The sequence below is a fragment of the Pocillopora damicornis genome, chromosome 7, assembly GCF_964200805.1.
Source record: "Pocillopora damicornis chromosome 7, jaPocDami1.2, whole genome shotgun sequence".
In the NCBI taxonomy this organism is placed as follows: Eukaryota; Metazoa; Cnidaria; class Anthozoa; order Scleractinia; family Pocilloporidae; genus Pocillopora; species Pocillopora damicornis.
Window position 1 is genome coordinate 11,182,749 of NC_142676.1, and position 19,752 is coordinate 11,202,500.

General features: G+C 38.1%; 1 pseudogene across 1 annotated transcript; it reads right to left on the minus strand.

The window, feature by feature from the left end:
* Positions 1 to 1,325: 1,325 nt before the first annotated feature.
* On the minus strand, positions 1,326 to 4,620 carry LOC149042561 (uncharacterized; annotated as a pseudogene). The gene is made up of 5 exons (XR_016188818.1): positions 4,509 to 4,620; positions 4,028 to 4,150; positions 3,433 to 3,490; positions 2,860 to 2,986; positions 1,326 to 2,292 (listed from the first exon to the last, which is right to left on the minus strand). The product of XR_016188818.1 is annotated as an uncharacterized LOC149042561 (transcript).
* Between the last annotated feature and the right edge of the window lie 15,132 nt (positions 4,621 to 19,752).

The following is a 19,752-nucleotide window of genomic DNA, read 5'->3' on the forward strand; positions in this document are numbered from 1 at the left end:
AGCTTTGCTTTCATGTCCAAATTGAGCACTCTACTAGGATGAGTCATTGCTGCTAGCATTATGCATGCTCACTAGTTTTTCTAGTTTGAGCACTCTGGCATGGCTTAGATGATCCCACATATGTGAGATCACTTGAGGTGGCTATATAGTCTTTCCTCCATCCTAGCATCAGCACTGCACTGATGAGGCCCAGAAGGCCGAAACAGTACTGTCTGCAGTTAGTTATATATATATATATATATATATATATATATATATATATATATATATATATATATATATATATATATATATATATATATATATATATATATAGGAAGTCTGCAAGTCGATTTTCGCGTGGAACAGTGCTCAATACGTTGAAGCAGAGCAGAATAAGTATTATGAGAGGAAAAAGGACGTAACTACATTTCCCGACAAGCCTGTTTCGTGAATCGCTTCACTCTTCAGGTTTAAACCCCTGAAGAGTGAAGCGATTCACGAAACAGGCTTGTCGGGAAATGTAGTTACGTCCTTTTTCCTCTCATAATATTTATATATATATATATATATATATATATATATATATATATGTATGACGTGATACACCAGGCTCTGAACTTTTCGGCGTCTGCTGCGATATTAATTGGGTTTTAAAAAATATTTCTAGCAGGGCTTAATTTTAAACGTATACGACATAATGAACCAATGAAGGCATGCCTAAAAAAAGTATTATCGCGGGTTTGAAATTTATTTTGCTTCGTTTATTGTCACGAAGAAAGGGAGGTGCTTAGAAAATGAGTAACAGATACAAGTAATAGAATTTAAGTGAATAAAAGTGATGAATGACTAGAAAATTGTAAAACTCGGCACTATTGTAAATAGTGTCATTAGAGAAATAATCATATTTCATTAAAAATATGATACGGACAATTGAGATGCAACGAAGGACTTAAACTTTCATCTTAAAATTAGCACGTTGTCTCTTCTCTTGTATAAGTAAGCTCTAAATGGAACACTACCATCTCACTGCAAGCAAGGGAAAATGGTGATCAGCAACGGGAGATAAGGCTCTGGGAGTCAGTGTGAGATTTGCAACGAAAGAGTAAACAAAGTGGGAGAGGAAAGAGCGTAGAATAGAGGGCATTTATGTAAAACGGGCGATGTAATGGAGAAACAAGATTACTTAGGGAAGATTGTAACATCTAAGCAGTAAGTCCAAGGTAATTCTCAGATAAGTGCCCCGCCCGAACTTAGCTGTGCTGATAAGTCCAGAACTGTGCAACTACATCTCACTGAAGGCGATGAAAGATAAAACTGCAACAAAGTAGTCTATTTTATTGAAGTATTGTTTCAATTTCATTTATGCCAGAAAGCATAGCTGTTCATTTCCTTAAAGGATTATAGTGATACACATAACAACCCAAACGCGGTGGGAGAGATTTTGACCCTTCCGCCTCTTCCTCAAAGGATACACCTTTTGAAATTTCAGGATAATACTGGAAAACATTATTAGGCAATAATAATTTCTACGACAAAGTAAGCGAGTTGGACACCTCTGTTATCAGAATATTTAAACGCTGTTTTATATGCCCTTTTACATGAAAAAAATGTTTAACTTGGTATCTGAAACTTACCTATATAGAGTAATGGAAAGAATGGCTAAAGATTGAGCCAGAGTAGAACCAAATTTATACACGGACATGAGTCCCTATCCGAGGGGTTGCGCTTGAAACAGGGAAAACTGTATATTGACGATTAGACTTATTAGATTTTTTGCAAAACAGTAGTAATATTTATTGTACCAAGATGTATCCCTTGGCTGTGATGTGACGGTCTCCATTATTTTCTGAAAAAGAGGCCTCGTTACCACACGTGCTGGAATTGTCAGGGTAACCCCCTGTGCCAAGTCCGATCCTTGAGTCGCACGAGTAACACTCATTCTCGTTGTTTCCAACAATACCAATTCTGGCTTTAGAAGCTTGAATGTGACTACAAACGACATTGAACCCTTCTTTGTTGCAATTGTACTGTAATGAGCCTTGCGAACCAATCAACTCGTTCCACTTGTCACGACCCAGTGAGGTGTTGCGGTATTTCCCATCAGCGATCAGTGAGTACAGAGTCAGCTTGCTTGTGGATGACAATGAACTTGAGCTGTTGGTCGATCTTCATACCGAGACAGATCTTGGAGAAGGATGTGTTCCAGTAGGTGGGTAGCTTTGATTCCTGTCCGTCGAACCCAGTTTCTCCTCCGGCAAGGTTGAATTCTTTATCATTACTCCAGTAAGGTGCATAATAGTGAAACGTGGTCTGAAGAAGATTAAGATAATTCCGTTATTGTTTCTGTAATATTCATCACATAGACAAATTCAGTAATCCCGAAGTTTTTTTTCACTTTTAAAATGACGTTTTTTCAAAGGAGAAGTATTGTCAGTTGATCTTTGATCAACATAATCATCATTTTTGTTATCATTGTGTTTATTTAGTTTTTTAAGATTTACGGTAACGAAACGAAATTAACTGGTACTATCGTTGCCGTCTTTAGAATCATCATCTGAACCTGTGTTTATCTAAAAGTTAGCAGAATCATTTTTTTTTCCATTAACCGAATTATGATCTTAATGGTACGTATTTCTTATCTAGCTGTTACATGATACAAGAGACAAATATGTTAGGATATTTTTACACATTCTTTTTCATCCTTTTTCAATAGTCACTGCACACAACAAGTCTTGAACGAGGTCTGTTCTTCATGTAGTACCTCCTCGATGAAAGACAACTGAAAGCTTTCATATGTAACACGCACGTTTTTAACTCGCAACGTTTTGAAAGAGAGAGTGTTTATACAGGAAATGAATGATTTAATAAATTATGCACCTCTCTGCCGTCAATCTTCATGACTGGCGTCCATCCACCATCTCCATACCCAAAATTTCCCATGTGACAGAAAACGGACAATGGTTGAGAGTCAACAAAAAGGGTAACCACACCACTCATATTAGATCTTTTGAATAAAAAAAAAAATACAACTAGTAATAAAAACAATGATGGTGAAATAAATCTTGAGCTTATGAAAATAATTATCATAGCTACATCGGTGGCAATGAAAATGACAATAGCAAAAATAATGAGTGGTAATGATACTGATTCAACAAATAAGCAAGTGAAAACTCCTTCAGCAAAAGACGACGTCAATAACTGCAGAATATAACCAACAGCCTTCGTAGCAACAATGCTTTGTTATTTATCCTGGAATTGAACAGGTGTCTGGGGGCAAAGGATATTTTTCACTTCTGTAAGTGAATCGAATTTAAACGCACTTTCTTCGCGTATAGAATGTGGCTTAAAAATTGGGATATATCCGGTGTCGTGATGGGCTTAAACTAATTGCGGGCAAGCGGAATATTTGATATACTGCATAAAAAATATCCAAATATCAATTCTACTTACGTGTCCTTGTCATGAATTTCTTTACACGAAGTAGGTCCTGGAAGTAGTTTAAAAGTACCTTTAATTAGAATTATAAAATTATATTGTCTCTGTAATGTTATAGTGGTTTTATTATTATTATTATTATTATTACTATTATTATTATTATAATTCAGCTTCCTAGCTGAAATGAAACATCTTTTCTAAAAGACTTTCTTGGGTAGCATGCACGCATGTTACTTTAAATCCTTTGAAAGAGGAGAGGTCGGTAGAGCGTGTCACTGATCATTTATAATAATATTTTCCATTCGGTCTTAAAAGTTGCTAATTAACTGATGGCTCTCCAAGTAACTAATGCATTTGTGTTGAAAGAATGATTGATCATTCTGGTCTTTTTCATGCCCAAATTTCATGGTATCAACCCACGAACTACTCTTCTCTCTTATCATAAGAGTTGTCTGATTTCATATATTTGTGAATTCATACATGCGCCGTTTGCTATGTGCTTTGCGTTACGCGTTAGGGTTACTGCAGTGCAGTGACATTTCCGTCAGAAAGTTCTTTCATAGGAACCCCTCTCGGCTTAATGTGTACAAAAGTTAACGCTTGCATGTACCTTTACATTTTCGGCCATTCCTAGTGAATCCGGGCTTGCATGTGCAGTAATAAGACCCTTTGGTATTGTTGCAAAAGGCATGGGGACTGCAATTGGGAATCCCTTCAGCACACTCATCGATGTCTGAAGACAACAAAAGAAACAGCAAGCGAAGAAAACAAACAGATAAATTAGTGGTCAGGTGGAATTGCAAGTAATCACTTGCTTTTCGTTTTAATCTCGTTAATACTAAATCAAATGTACTCGTATGTAAATTCATTGTAGTTATATTTTAATTCACTTATCCACAATTAGAATTACTTTTCAAATCTTAGACGCCAGTTTCAGATTTAAGAAAACAGCATGTCAGTTTACTTTCCTCTGTTTGTCACTCTCTTTCACTCTCTCTCACATGTTCATGTAGTTACTGTACGACTTGAATGCTTCTTAATAATTGAATTGAAGATCTCACTCTAACGATATAAAGGATTTTTTTGCTTACCTGTTTGGCACCTCGGACCTTTGTATCCAGGAGGACATAGACAATGATAAAGTTTGTCTGTAAAACTGCTTCGACAAGTGAAGTTGTTCGCGCAAGGATTTTCAGCACACATGTTCTTGCGAAAGAAAGAGAGAGATAAAAAAAGAACTTTCACGCTCAATATGACACGACTTAGCCCAAACAGCGTACTATGCAAGTGTGTTGAAAAGTCACACAAGAACTGCTTTTGCAATATTCACAATATTCACATTTCAAGAGAAACTTATACAATGGCCATTCGATTCAAAGATCGTTTTTTTCTGTGGAGTTAGGTCGTGGTTGGTAAATCTAAGAATATGAGGGGATGAACAAATGAAATGAGAACGAGTGAAATGATAATCGGAAAAAGCACATCTCATCCAGTCTTGGAAGACAAACGTTCACTCCAGAAGAAGGAGCGGGTAATTGTTTTAATCCCAAGGGAAGTTACTGATCATTCTTCTCTGATGACGTTTCCTTAATTAAGGCTGCAATTAATATATTATAGAGTGTTTCCCCGGACAGGCTGTTTTGAAATATGAAAAAACACAGAAGAGAGTCCTTACCACGATGTGATAGTGATACGAGCTTTCGTTTTGTCTGAATTCCTTGGGGTTGCTGTACTTATCAGATGACAATAACTCGCACCACAGTCTTATTTCGAGGGCCAAGTTCACAGAAATACAAGAAGGATGTTGAAGGCATCTCATGGTACACTCCAAGTCGTCGCGCACCGAGAAAAATCCAACTCGAGGCACATTCAAATAACGGAACGCATCTATAGAAAACAGACCTCGTCTAACGTCTGTTACTCGGTGGTCCGCAGTGTTCTTTTCTGATAATCGGGTCAATGGAGCATTTTCAGCGAATAGCTAAATACGTCTGTTACAATTTTTTAATAAGGTACCCTTTTTATAATTTAGCAAATAATTTGTTCCGTTATTTATTCAATCACAACTCTTCCAAAAACTGCTAGGGTAATGCGTATTAAAGAAGTTAGTAAATACCACATCTTTTTCTTAAATGCAAATTTGATCTCAGGGGCGTACAACAGTGTTATTATATCTTTTTAGTCTTTCCTGAAAAACGCTTCCCTAAAAAGCGCTCTCTCTTTAACGATACAAAATTAATATCATTTTTATTTCAAAATTTGGAAAGTTAAACTACTACACTTTTATGTTAAAGAGACTTAGTAAACTATAACACCGCGAGTCCAGCTCCAGTCTCAACTATGATAACATGCAGAAAAGAAGTATTTCCTTGCGTTTTTTAGTCGATCGAAGGCAAGCATGAGGCAGCGCAAAGGGCAGATAACAAGCATGAGGCAGCGCGAAGGGCGGATAACACGCAAAGAAATAGACGAAAAAAAAAACTAAATAACTGATTAAGTAGATAGGATTTAGTATTTTTTTTCTTACTGAATGCTATATAAGTCACAACCATACATTGAGTGCCGTTGTCGCTAAGAGCAGTCCTCTCGAATTCCCGTCGAAAGTAAAGGTTTTCTTTTTCTTTTTCTTTTTTCTTTTTTTTTTTTTTTGCCCATGAAAAGGATTCAGGGCATATTTCTAAAATAGCTGTGTCGCTACAAGCCAAAGTTTATTTTTGGTTAGACCACCCAGTTTTTAAGAAAGAATTCTAAAAATACAGGTGTAAATCGGGCCAAAAAGGCATATCAGTGCACAGTACTTACACAAATGAGGTCACCGACTGCCTCAAAACCGCAGGTATCTCTCTAACTTTCATCTAATAACATCTTTAAAACAACGCAAATCCGTGTGTTTGCTTAATTGCGCTCGAGATATCACTTTGACCATCTAAACTTTGTTTGTTTATCTTCTGTGTTGAAGATTTTAGGTTTTCATAACAACGGGATGGAAAATGGATCTCAAGTTGTCCTAAAACGTCGCATAAACATGATGGTAACGCTCCTTGACTTACAAAGTAAACAAAGGTGACTAGATGGCGACTCCTCGATAATTATCGTGGAATCATGCCATGAGCCACGCACAGTGTGGAGAAGATCAAAAATTAAAAATTGACATTCTGGTCCTTACAGACATTCCACGTAACTTACAGGGACACACCAACAAGCAAAACTATGTTTCGGTGTTATTTACAAAACAACACGCATACAATCTGAAAGAATTCTTGAAGTTTCTTCTGATAATTTGCACACGGAACGCAATGAACTGGCCCTCCTTTCTGGAAATTTGTTTCCATCGTTAATTATTTCATGCTCTTATGGACCACGACATTCTCCAGTGACATACTAAACATTTCCGTGGACCATCAAAACCTAATAAAAAAATATCCGGCTTGATGTACAGCGTGACGTGATTATGCTAATTTGTTTCCCTCTTTTGCTGGTATAAAAAGTGAAACCAAACACCAGCTAATGCAACGAATTAGAATCAAAAGTTATAAAATGAATTGGATAATTTTACATTTTACTAATAATTTCATCTCTCGAGATATTTACCTGTTTCATGGAAGGCAAATATTATGATGGCTGCGGGAGATGGTTGCAAATATTGTAATGGATTACAAGCAGTTACAGACTATCGAGATTGTTGCGTTGACTATCCTAAAAGGTGTTTCAAAACAGAAAAATATGGAAATCTTATAGTTTTATAAATTCTGTCAGTCAAGATGTCATGTGATCACGTCGCGTGTAATAAACAAACCTAACTGTAGATTGAAGTATGAGAGACGGTAAGATGTCTACAACTAAAACTGTTTCTAACTCTTTCTACAGTTACAAGAGGATAAAAGTCGAACAAACACTTGTGTGAGAGTCTATCCTGGTGTTGTTTACCCAGCTTAAAAGATGGGAGTCCAATTGAAAAAAAGGTGTTAAGTAACCAACACTATAGTGATTGGAAGATATTTCATTTCTCTATTGTGTTTTACTGACAGCTAATTATAATTCTAAATTAAAATCTCACTATGTCATTTAATAGGCGAGCTTGAATTTGACAGTTCGGCTTTTTTCTTTCGTCTAACGGTTGTGTTTTTGAGACAGCTAATAATAATTTTAAATTAACACCTCACTAAGTAAGTGAAAGAGGACGAGCTTGAATTTGACAGTTCGGCTTTCCTCTTTCGCCTAACTGATATAAACTGTAGACTTTCTTAAGAGAATCTTTTAAAAGTACAGTTTCACCGGCTAAGCCGAGAGCCGGAATTTGCGAGGAAAAAAAACCAGTTGAAAGTGGCAATTTGTGGATAGCTTGCGTCGGCAAAGGAATAGGCATATGATGCAATGGCGGCCGAACGTGTTTTGGGAAGCTATCTAAAACTTTTAGTCTTTCCATTCACAGTTGTATTTATAATTCAGGATAATATCATCACATTCAAGAAACAAGACCCTAGCTTCCCACAGACGGTTTGAACATCACTCCAGGTGCTAAGGCTTGCCTCCCACTCGACTCTTCGACCGAATGGCAGGTTTTAATCTCGTGCCAGGCGCTTTCTGGCGCTCAGAGTGCAATACACCGCCAAAGGGACAAGCAGCTTAAACTCGCAGAGAAATTTGTTGGTATGTGGGGATATATCGTCCAATCGTCGTCCTAAAAGGACGAAGATTTCGCCACAATACCCATGCGGTGATGGGTGTCACAAAAGCTAAGGCCTATGACCTATGACCTAAGACCTAAGACCAAAGACCTAAGACCTAAGACCCCTCGAAACACTTTTTGGTACGGGATATTTTAAAAGAAAGAAGAGGCCAAGGTGATCTTTACAATCTAGAGGAGCTACAGCTAGGGAGATCGTGAATTTTACTTGACGTGTTTATATGCAGGCTACTGAGCTGCAAAATCAAACGTTGAATATAGATAAGTAAAGTTTTCACTTCTAAATTTACACCGTCTATTTAATTCAGAAAAAAAAAAAAGGAGTTTTCTGTTCTCATTAGTGAGGACGGGGCCTGAGTTACCGAGTGCGTAATTAACAGTGACTTACGTCAGCGCAGCAGATAATGCTAATCGATGTACCCTTTTCGAGCGAAAGACCGTTTTAATCTGTTCTGAACCTTCAAACGCAATTTTTAAGGTCACTTTTTCGATCGCGGCTATCGTGTGTGACCTCCGGTAGTATTTTTCAAGCAATAATGTGTTTAAAGGACAACAATTCATGACCAGCTCAGTTCATCTTCTTTCGCGCGGCAGAGTTTTTGTAACTTTCCACAATACCTTTGGGACGTTGGATATGTTGTGCTTTGTCCTGTTATACCTTTTTATGGAGGTCGTTTCTTACCTTGTCATAGATCATTTGCTGTGGCGCACAAAACTTAAGGTCAACGAGGTTAACTTACATGAACTTTGATTAGATCGTCATATTTGCATATTAATAACATGCGACATTTATGACCACGATCGATTCTTGGGTCTTATTATCCCTTATAAATATAATCAGCCATGAATCAGTTATTCGAAGCCCTCTCATTTCTTTGAAAACCCATAAATGATGGCGATTTTATTCCAAGAAAGTCCATGGGGCGCGTCTCAGTCAATTAACATTTGGCGTATCCCCAAACGAATGCAATCGCTTTTTGTTCAATTTCCTGTCCTGTGGTATGCTCAGCGCGTGGTGCGCTAAGCTTGTACTCAAAACATGTCGTTTAAATTTCCACAGCCCAAATCAAAGCATCCTCAAAGAAGTGTTTTTGATGGCCTGCCGCAATTTAAATGGAATATTTCAAAGATCAAAAGGAAATAGGTTATGGCAGCTATGGTGAGATGAAGGTTGGGCATTACAATCAACAAGACGGTCAAAGTCAACAAGTTGTGGTTAAAGTTCCTCGAGACATCAGAGGTGATGAAAGGGAGTTCTCAAATGAGGCAAGGCATTTGAACCGCGTAAATGGCCAAACATTGTGTCGTTTATAGCGATATCAGTTAGTCCGTTTGGACTAATGACTGAGTATGTCAAATTCTCCTTTCGGCCATTTGAAGACGACAGAGTTGTTAGCTCCCTCTCAGAATTCTTGTCTCACGCTGATTTGCAATACAAATTTAAAAGAATTCGAGCATGTTGTCCCTGTAATATCAAAAGAAGTTGCAGTTGGCTTGAAGTTTCTACACGAAAATGGAATAGCACACAGGGACTTGAAACCGGCGAACATTCTTTTGAGTAACGACCATTACATTCATGTGTGCGGTGATGAATTAGAATTTATGTACATGTGGGAAAACAGTCCTGTCGTATGCAAGCTTGCAGATTTTGGGGGGGGGCGACGCTATTTTAGGTGCCTTTCGTAACAAGAACAGTCTAGGAACATGTTTGAATGACATACCCCAGATTGCAACGGAGATGATCATTAGTTGTCCCTTGGAATTAAATAAAATTCGTGACTTGTCATCCTTGTATACCGTCTTGGATGCCAACAAACTTATGAGAGATCACAACCATCTAAAGAATGAGTTCGAGTTTACAGAAGAACTGCCATACGCTGATGGAGTTTTGGCTGAGGTGAGCAGAGATCCACTTCAACAGTAAATGCAGGAGCTTGCAAATGGCCAAACACACTTGTCGATTTACGCTTGCGTGCCCTTTTCATTTCTAATTGGATCTCTGTCACGATAATTGTTCATACTGGATACTCACTCGTTTCCGGAATCTTGTGGAGGATATGGAAATGGACAGCTCAAAGTTTATGAATCCACTTCCCTTGAATGCTATCGCGGTTTGTGTCAGTGGTTGTGGAACTGTTTGACAGTTAGTGGAGTTAAAGCACCTGAGGCCCAGTCTTTCGCAGTGATAATCAGGTAAATGTTATCACGCTATTCATAACACTGTTCGAAGTGTCTCGTTACCACTTCCCAATGTTTGGGAAATGGTAAAAGAGTTTTATTGGTTTTTACTACTGAGTATATCCCCTAGATTTGAGGAAATGTTCTCAAATAATATCGCCACTTCTTGGTGATAAGAAAAGGGGCAATTTTTTTGTTGATTTACCATTTCCTTACCTTTACCTACTTGATAACTATCGTCAAAAATATTTTTGTCTTTCACTATAGCAAACTCTGTCGGGTTTTTGAAACATTTTGAAGGTTACGTCATTATTTAGGGATTTTATTTCGCTCCAATCCCTGTTTGAAACAATTTTTTTTTTTTAGTGGCACCCCTTTTAAATTTTTACCCGAGAAAATGGCTACTCTCCATAACCCCTCCCCCCTTCCCCCCCTAAAACCCTAAACCAGGTGAATTAATGAGCCCCTTAACGAAGGTGTTATTCTCCTGCAGCATGACGCCGGGTAATGCATCTCTGTCGTGTACACGTCCACACAGAGTCAGAGACGAGTCGTTTGTCAGGTCAGGCCAGGAAAACACACGAAAACCAGTAAGAAGTGCTAAAGTTTATTTTTAAGTATATAGTTTTTTACCATGCACCCCATCCTTGAAAAGTCCGTCGCTCTTGAATTCAATCCTTGTCTACCATTGAAGGCCACTGACTAGGACGAGCGAAAGTTTCTTTTTGAAAAATAGAGGAAAAATAATTGAACTTTAGCTTTGTCGTAAAAAGGGCGCTTTTTCCAATTCGGCTGACGTTTTTCCAAAAAGGTGTGTACATCTGTGTTTCAAAATGCCCAAGACGCGTCGCCAACTTGTTGATAATAAGATGGATAATGAAACATTTAATATAACTTGTAAGACCAGATGTAGATCTTGAGTACTCTAATTGCTTCTCGGCGACTGCTTCTTCTTTACTTAAGGCGCCATGTTAGATATGTATCTTAATTGCTAAAATAAATGAATTTTGTTTTGCGCTAACATTGACACTTTTTTTGACTCCAAAAAGGATGACCTCATCATCAAAGTGACAGATGATGGGACGAGCACTTCCAGCGATCAAGTAAGTGAATTTCCTCTGTCATCGAAGTGACAGATGGTGGGACAAGCACTTCCAGCGATCAAGTAAGTGAACATCCTGTGTGTAAAGTTGTGTCATTATTGTTAACCTGAAAATTTTGGTCACCGACAATATTTGTCTGGACGGACATAGGAGGAAACCGCATGTATATGTCAGAAACTAGCAACGCAAAATATTTGAACAGGTCAACTATTACTTAAGGCGCTATGTTAGATATGTATTTTAATTGCTAAAATAAATGAGTTTTGCTTTGCGCTAACATTGACACTTTTTTTGACTCCAAAAAGAATGACCTCATCATCAAAGTGACAGATGATGGGACGAGCACTTCCAGCGATCAAGTAAGTGAATTTCCTGTGTCTAAAGTTGTGTAATTATTGTTAACCTGAAAAATCCTGGTGACCGACAATTTTTTTCTAGAAGGGCATAACAGGAAACCGCATTTATATGTTAGAAACTAGCCACCGGGGTCGGGTATTTTTTTAATATTAATTGCAGTTCATCATGCTATTGTCGAAAAACCATTCGGCCGCGCCGATCCAGTGCAAGCGGAAAAACATAAGAGCTTGAAGTTAACTGCAGGTCTCATTCGTTTTAGTACATTCACGGATCGAGTTGTTCCTTTGAATGTCTTTAAAATGATTTAGCGAGGTGATGTTTTTATTGCAGATATTAGAATTCCGTCAAGTTCTCAGCAAGGGCAAAAAGTGCAAGATGCCTGACGAGGTGCGTGCATCTTTTCAGGATAAAAATTAAAGTCGACTAAAGTTCATGAGACGTTATAGCAGACGTTATAAACTAATCAGAAGAATTTAAGTTTATCAAGACATTTAATGCTTGCCCGTCTATCCACTTAGTAATGAAGTACTAAGTACAAAAGGACAAGGTTTCATAACCGACTGGGAGAAAGCACTTCATGATGCAGTGCGAAAAACCACAGGCTTACGTTGTTTCAACCACTTCCGACGCAATTGTAAAGACAAATTGACCACTTAAGAAATCTGGAAAAGGGAGGATCAAAAACTCTTTCTCGATGCTGTTTTTGGGATGACGAAAAGGCAGTCCTCCAGTCCGACTGTAAGAATTATCTGGAAGGGCGCCAGAAATCAGTTCAGCCGCTCTTGAATGAAGAAGAGAAGCGCCTCACCTCCACTTCATCTATGCTACTGCGCAGAAAATGTTAATGCAATTTTGAGTAAAACAACTCTAACAAGCGGCAGCTTTAATTTTCGCATGAACCTACTCGCTCTGCTTGTTAACCAGCATCTCTATGTTCGAAGGTAAACAAGAAAGTGAACGCTTTTAAAGACCGTTTAGGTATTTTCATATTGAGAGGCGATTTTTTTTCAGCTTCCGCGGACTGTACAGTACAATCAATAACCATGGTAAACTAAATAGCTTTTATTCTGAGGCACATTAGGGAAAGTTGAAAGAGTTCCCCATAAGAGGGGCTCAAAGAGGCTAACCGTTAGACAAAAAAAAGGCCAAATAAATCAGCCGTTAGACGAAAATAGAAACAAATATTCGTCGTTAGGGATAAAAAAGGTAACCGTAAATATTTTTCTAATCTCAACCGAACAAAAATTGACTAATAGCCATAAAATTATCAAAAATTCAAACGTTCACCGTAAATAGTCATCACCCCAAGTTAGACTGGCTAAAAAAATGGTTGGATGCAAAAATTCTCAAATTAATTATTTCCAAATTCCTTTTCTGTTTGGTTTATACTAGCCTTCTCTTGGTTGTAATAAGCTCGCACATTAATAAGGTTTTATTTTTTTTTGTCTTAATTGAGAAGGATCGAAGGAAGACAGTGATAATTATGCTAAAAAGTTATAGCTTATTGAAAGAGATCACGAGAATAAGAAAGGATTGAACAAATTGAAACAAGGACGAGAATGATGATGAAAAATAACATTCAGCAAACAGTGAAAACAAAGTTTGGCACAAAACAACAAAACAACAAAACAGGTGCCCTATGGCCTATCGCGTGGCAATGCGACTTATAAATAGGTTTCTACCAAAACACAATGCTACGAAGATTTTTCGGTGAAATTTTTGTACGATATGACTTATATAAGATTACAGAAACTGATTGAAATTTACTTTACATTCAAACGGTATAGGTGATTGCGTGAAGATAAAAATGGGTTTTATATACAAGATATCTAATCGCTTGGAGATGTAATCGTTTTGGAATAAATTGAGATATAGCATGGATATCATAACTCTTCGTAATAACCTTTTGGGGAAAACTGCAAATGGAAAAACGTTGTGCGCGTTTTTGGTTTACGGTTCTATTTGTAGAAAAGCTCTCATCTAGGTAGGGGATCAAAGAGTAATAAAGGAACAAAGAAAAAATCTAAGAAAAGCTTGAATGAGACAAAGGATATAATAAAACATTTACCTTGAGAGCAGTTAGCTGCAGTGAAAATAGAAGGCAAGAGAAAGAAAATGAGATGGCGCTTGAAATCAGCAGACATGACGGATGGCTGTGGCACTTGGCGAAGTTTAACTCTGCTTGCGCTTTAACTTTCCTTGTTAAGTCAATAGTAAAGGTGTCACGTCATCAAAATGAGCTCAAACACGCCAACTCTATATTACTTTCCATATTATGAAAGAGAAAGAATTCCGAGAAATTAAAGTCAGTTTTGTTTCAAAGAAATTGACACTCTGATCTCGCGGTGGTGGCATTGAAAAACAGGAAGTAATACATAAGGGACTCTCTCGAGGAAATGAGTCATCAAATTGCTATGTTCTCAGGTCATGGATCACGGGTAAAGTTTGTCAGTAAAGTTTGTAATTAAACTTTGTCAGTAAACTTTGTCAGTAAACTTTGTCAGTAAACTTTGTCAGTAAACTTTGTCAGTAAACTTTTTTTGTAAAAAAATATTTTCTATCGAAATTTTGCTCGCTTATCATTGCGTGACGATCTCAGAAAAACAGGAAATCAATAATGCAACAGGAGCTTTCTCCGAAGAAATGTGTAACAGGATTTTATTTCATACGACAATGTTAGAACTAATTTTTTAACCTGTCCAATGCTTACATTGTATTTTTTTCCTGTTTTTTCATTATAATTTTAAAGAATATCTTGAGATATACAAATTTTGACTATCGTGTAATTTCTGTGGGTACTCAAGATCAACTTCAGGAATTAATCCTTATTCATTTTCTTCTCTGTATTCAGCTAAATTGAATTTATCAATAGCTTTTTCACTCAACCCTTTAAAACCACCAGTTGAAAGATACTAACTCATAGCCCAACTATATAGCTCATTAGAATTTAGATACATCTGATTTGTCCCGATGATACCACAGCTGAGCTGACATTAAGGTCATGAGAATAAAGGAATGATTGTAAACTAAAGAAGCTGTTGACCATTAACAAATTTCTCTTGTTCATACCATAGGAATTGTATAGAGAACTGTAACGAGAATATATATATTAATGTTAGGATGCGAATGGTAAAGTCTAGATTTTGCAAGTCGTACAAGCTTCGACTTTATTGACTTCTGGAAATGTGTTCATTTAGCCCATCGTTAACTTTTGGAAAACTTTTTTTCTTACTTACAACTTAGGTTTTTCAGTGCTTTCTAACATGATTATTAATTTAACCCTTGAATCAAATATTATCTAATATTAATACTTGCAGAGCACGCTGTCAAAAGAGCATGAATCACGAGAACGATGAATCATCAGCACACCACAGCGATGTCAAATGCCACTACCAAGCCCAGTTTGACAACGGGATTTTTAGTTTTAGGGTGAGCTGTAAAGCACATCTAATTAGGCATAATTTTCCATCTTCTTGATATTCACAGACTCTTGGAGTTCTTGCCACAAGCTTTTTTTTTAACGCTATTTATCCCTTTAACTCCGATGAGTGACTAAGGCACAATTTCTCCTTACAATACCATTAATCAAGCAGACAAGCGATGAGAATGAAAACAAAATGTCAACAAGGTGATTATTAGTAGATATAATACCAAATTCTCCAAACGAACATCATATGAACTGTACGGCAGACTCCAAAAAGAGTTGCTAAAGGAGATCTTGGTTGTGAAAGGTTACTGTAGTGTATAAGTTGCTGTTGATGATTTCTAGTTTCAATGGCTGGACAAGTGTGCGTACTTGACAACCTTACCAATACTGTGAGCTATAAAATAATGAGCTTAAGATTACTTCCCACCTTCGCGAGTGTCCTTTAGGAAAAAATTCGTACGCGCGCTAGTTTATGCAAAACCCTAACAAATTATATATCAAAAGAAAGCTGAGTAAATGTACTTTACGATAAAAATTTAATTTAAGCGCGTTTTACTTTTAGGAAGTGTCAGGCGCCGGTAAGAGGCGAAACTACCGAGGGTTCTTCTATTGAATTTATCGGGTATCGGAAACCGCAGCACGAACATACTGGCTGCAAAGTCTTATTCACAGGGCATCAATCAACAAAAGTGTGTCGGGCTTTTCCGATATTTTGATTGGTTGTCGTGATATCCGCATCTGAAGTTGGAGTAGCTTAAAATATGCGAGACGTGATGCGTAATTGGACGCTACGGGAAAAGTATTTTGAAAACACACTTTTGTTTTTCATTGTCCTTGGAATATTTCGGCGAAATTTCAAGAGAATCGGTCAAATCTAAATATGCTATAAATTCGCTCAAAGTGGATGTACTCTTCTCAAGATTTTAGCTCATAAATGTTCGTAATCAACTCTCGCCACACTCGGAGATTATGTGGCCTCCTGAAGCCGCAAACCAATGGGACAACGGGATCTCCCGACGTCAATGACAATAGATCAAGAATTCCCGCGAAAAGTATCGCATGGTAAATGCGGTTTCCTTTTTCGTTCTGTAGAACTTTGGGGAGGACGACAATATAATGGGCAAAGTTGCTAAAGGCAAAAAAAAAACTACGATAAAAAGCGTAAAGCTGGACAAAATGCCGAAAAGCAAGACCAAGAATCTACATACAGCTTAAGGAATACCCTTCTTGCTGAAATTAGTTCACTCGGGTAGGTTTATTTATGCTTTCGAAATTACGATTCGAGGCGATTGCTTGTGCTTTTGTATCGGTTTTTGTATCGGTTGTATCTTGGAAGTGTGAAGTTACCGGCTGACAGGCAATGACGAATGGTTGCTTAATGACTCGCTCCACAATACTATATCTCTTACTCATTTCTGCTCAACTTTGCTATCGTTCCAATGGGAAAAGCCTTCATAACAGCAAACCGGTTTTTTGCCCAAAATTCAGACTTACCTGGCCGGTTTACAACACGAGGTTTCTACACGATCCTTGCTTAACTAGCTCGTCCATCCGCCATCTTGGCAGAACTATCACCGTAAAAGGTTATTACAATAGACGCCTGAACTACTATCCTAATTCTTCGAGCTCCTACCAAGCTATACGAATACGTGTATCCGGAGACGTCTCCTTGAATCCTGGCCCCGATAAATGTATTACTTGCAACAGGACTGTGGCGACAAACCACAGAGCGGTTAGCTGTGACTCATGCAATGGATGGACTCACATAAAGTGCGGGAACATTAAGCCTAATCAGTATAAAGCTATGCAATTGATGGATAACTTTGAATGGTTTTGCCAACCCTGTCTGGACGCTAGATTATCAAACAATGTTCCAGATAACACTGGTGATTGTGTACAACACAAAGACGACTACCTCGAAAGGTTTGCCGCCTCTTTGAATACTTCGCACAACGATCTACGCATCGCGCATCTCAATGTATGCAGTCTTCGAAATAAAATAGAAGATATTCGTCTTCTACAGAAAATTTGCAGATTTGATGTCCTAGCAATCGGCGAAAGCCATTTAAACGCCTCAATACCTGATAATGTACTACAAATTCCTGGTCTTAAATTCATACGTTGTGATAGATCTCAACGTAAAGGCGGCGGCGTGATCATGTATTATGCTGAACATTTATCCGTTACTCATCGCAGAGATTTGGCAGCCTCAGACATTGAAGCTCTCTGGATACAGGTTAAATTTCCTACAAACACTACTCTGTTCTCCGTAATCTATAGGTCTGAGCTAGAGTCCACGAATTTCTTCGAAAGCTTTCGTGGAGCCCTCGAAAAAGCTTGGCTTAAAACTGACAGCATCTTTATACTTGGCGATTTTAACTGTTGTTTATTAAATAGGGACCCTGACGGCACACCTACTTTGGGCAAAACGAAGAAGCTGATAGAGACCTTTGAAGACTTCAATATGCAAAACATTATCTCTCAACCAACTAGAATAACATCCACAACGGAGTCCCTAATTGACCTCATTGTTACAACTAAAGCAAACATAGTTCGTCAATGCGGCGTGCTGCCATTGGGCATATCTGATCACAGTTTAGTTTACGCTACTTTGAAGTTGAAATCCAAAAGACCCCCTCCGAAGATTGTCCGCTCAAGAAACTTCAAGAGATGTAACATTCAAGATTTCCAGAAAGATATCGAACGAATACCTTTTCACGTACTGGATATATTCGAAGACAAAGACGACGTCCTTTGGGGCTGGAATCTTTTGTTCAACGATGTTTGTGATGTCCATGCCCCTTATAAAGACGTCAAGGTTCGCAGCGTCTGTTCACCATGGATTAACAGCGAAATATGATTAAAGATGAACAAACGGTTTAAATTATTCAAAGTAGCCACTCGCACTAAAGATCCGGTCAAATGGAAGGAATACAAAAGATTACGTAATGAAATCACCACGGACGTACGTCGGGCGAAAACTAAACATTTCAAGAACCAACTACTTGAAATAAAAACCGCTGCGGAGTATTGGAATCTTCTTCGCAATGCCACTGCACCAAAACTCAGAAAGGCTATTGGACCCTTGAAGAGGGAAGACGGTTCTCTGGCAGTCGATAGTAAAGAAAAATCAAATCTGATGAATTCTTTCTTTTCTAATATAGGAATCAATCTAACAAGGAACTTTTCATTCACAAAAGTCAACGCTGCCACAACATTAAAGTCAGTTCCTGTTATCAAAGACGTTATTTTATCAAAATCCGAAATTGAAAAGTATTTATCAGATCTTAAATGGAATAAAGCTACCGGTCCCGACCAGATTTCTTCTAGAACTCTAAAAACTGCCGGGAATGCGTTGGTCCATCCATTATACCATATTTATTGTGAAAGTCTAAGATCTGGCTACGTGTTTGAACAATGGAAAGTGGCTAGGCTGAGTCCTATCCACAAAAAGGACGATGAGAGCGACATGAGCAACTATCGGCCAATTTCTATTCTCAGTATACCCAGCAAGATCCTTGAATCAACGGTCTCTCAGAGAATCGTCAACCATACATTCCACGAGCACAGTTTAGTCACTGAAAACCAATGGGCTTATAGGAAAGGCTTTTCTACTGAATTAATGCTTATAAAACTGACAGAACAATGGAGACAAGCGGTTGATAACAGTAAAGTTGTCGGCGTGGTTTTTGTCGATTTTCAAAAGGCCTTTGACTGTGTATCGCATGAAATATTGCTGCATAAACTCGAGATTGACTTTGGGATCAAGGGCAACCTGGCTGCTTGGCTTCACAGCTACTTAAAGGGGAGGCGACAGTTCACAGTCATTGACGGCGCAGCCTCTGATTTTGCTTGCATTAATACAGGCGTTCCTCAGGGATCAGTCCTCGGTCCAACCTTGTTCGCACTTTACACAAATGATCTACCTGATAATATAACAAATGCAACTGTTTTTATGTACGCAGACGATACCACCCTGTTCTGTATCGGAGACACCGTAGACATTGTTATTGCCGAACTAAATGCTGCTCTCAAGGAACTAGAGCTATGGTGCTTAAGAAATCAACTATTGCCTCACCCCAAGAAATGCGAAGGCATGCTAATTCATCGAGGAAACTTCAATGGTCCACTACAGTCATTAATACTGATGAATCATTGTATAAGATGGGTTAAACACACCAGGCTGCTCGGAGTCTATATTGATAATAGACTTAACTGGGACTACCATGTCAAAGCACTAAAGATCAGCTTTGCAAATAAGCTTAACATGCTGAAGCGCAGCTTGTTCTTACCAAGACCCATGCTACTGGACTTATACTTTAAAGTAATCTACCCATCAATTATATATGGTATCACCGTCTGGGGCGGCCTTACTAATAAGGAGGGCCTAATTGCATTAGAGTCTTTACACTGTAGAGCGGCAAAATTAATTTTTAACTGGCCATGGGATATGCCTAAGTCTGACGTACTAAGCAAAGCTCGATGGTCTTCTATTGAAACCACATATAAAGTTAATTTAGCCAAACTGATGTTCAAAATAGATAAGAAGACTTTACCCATATCCATCTTAGATACCACCGAAG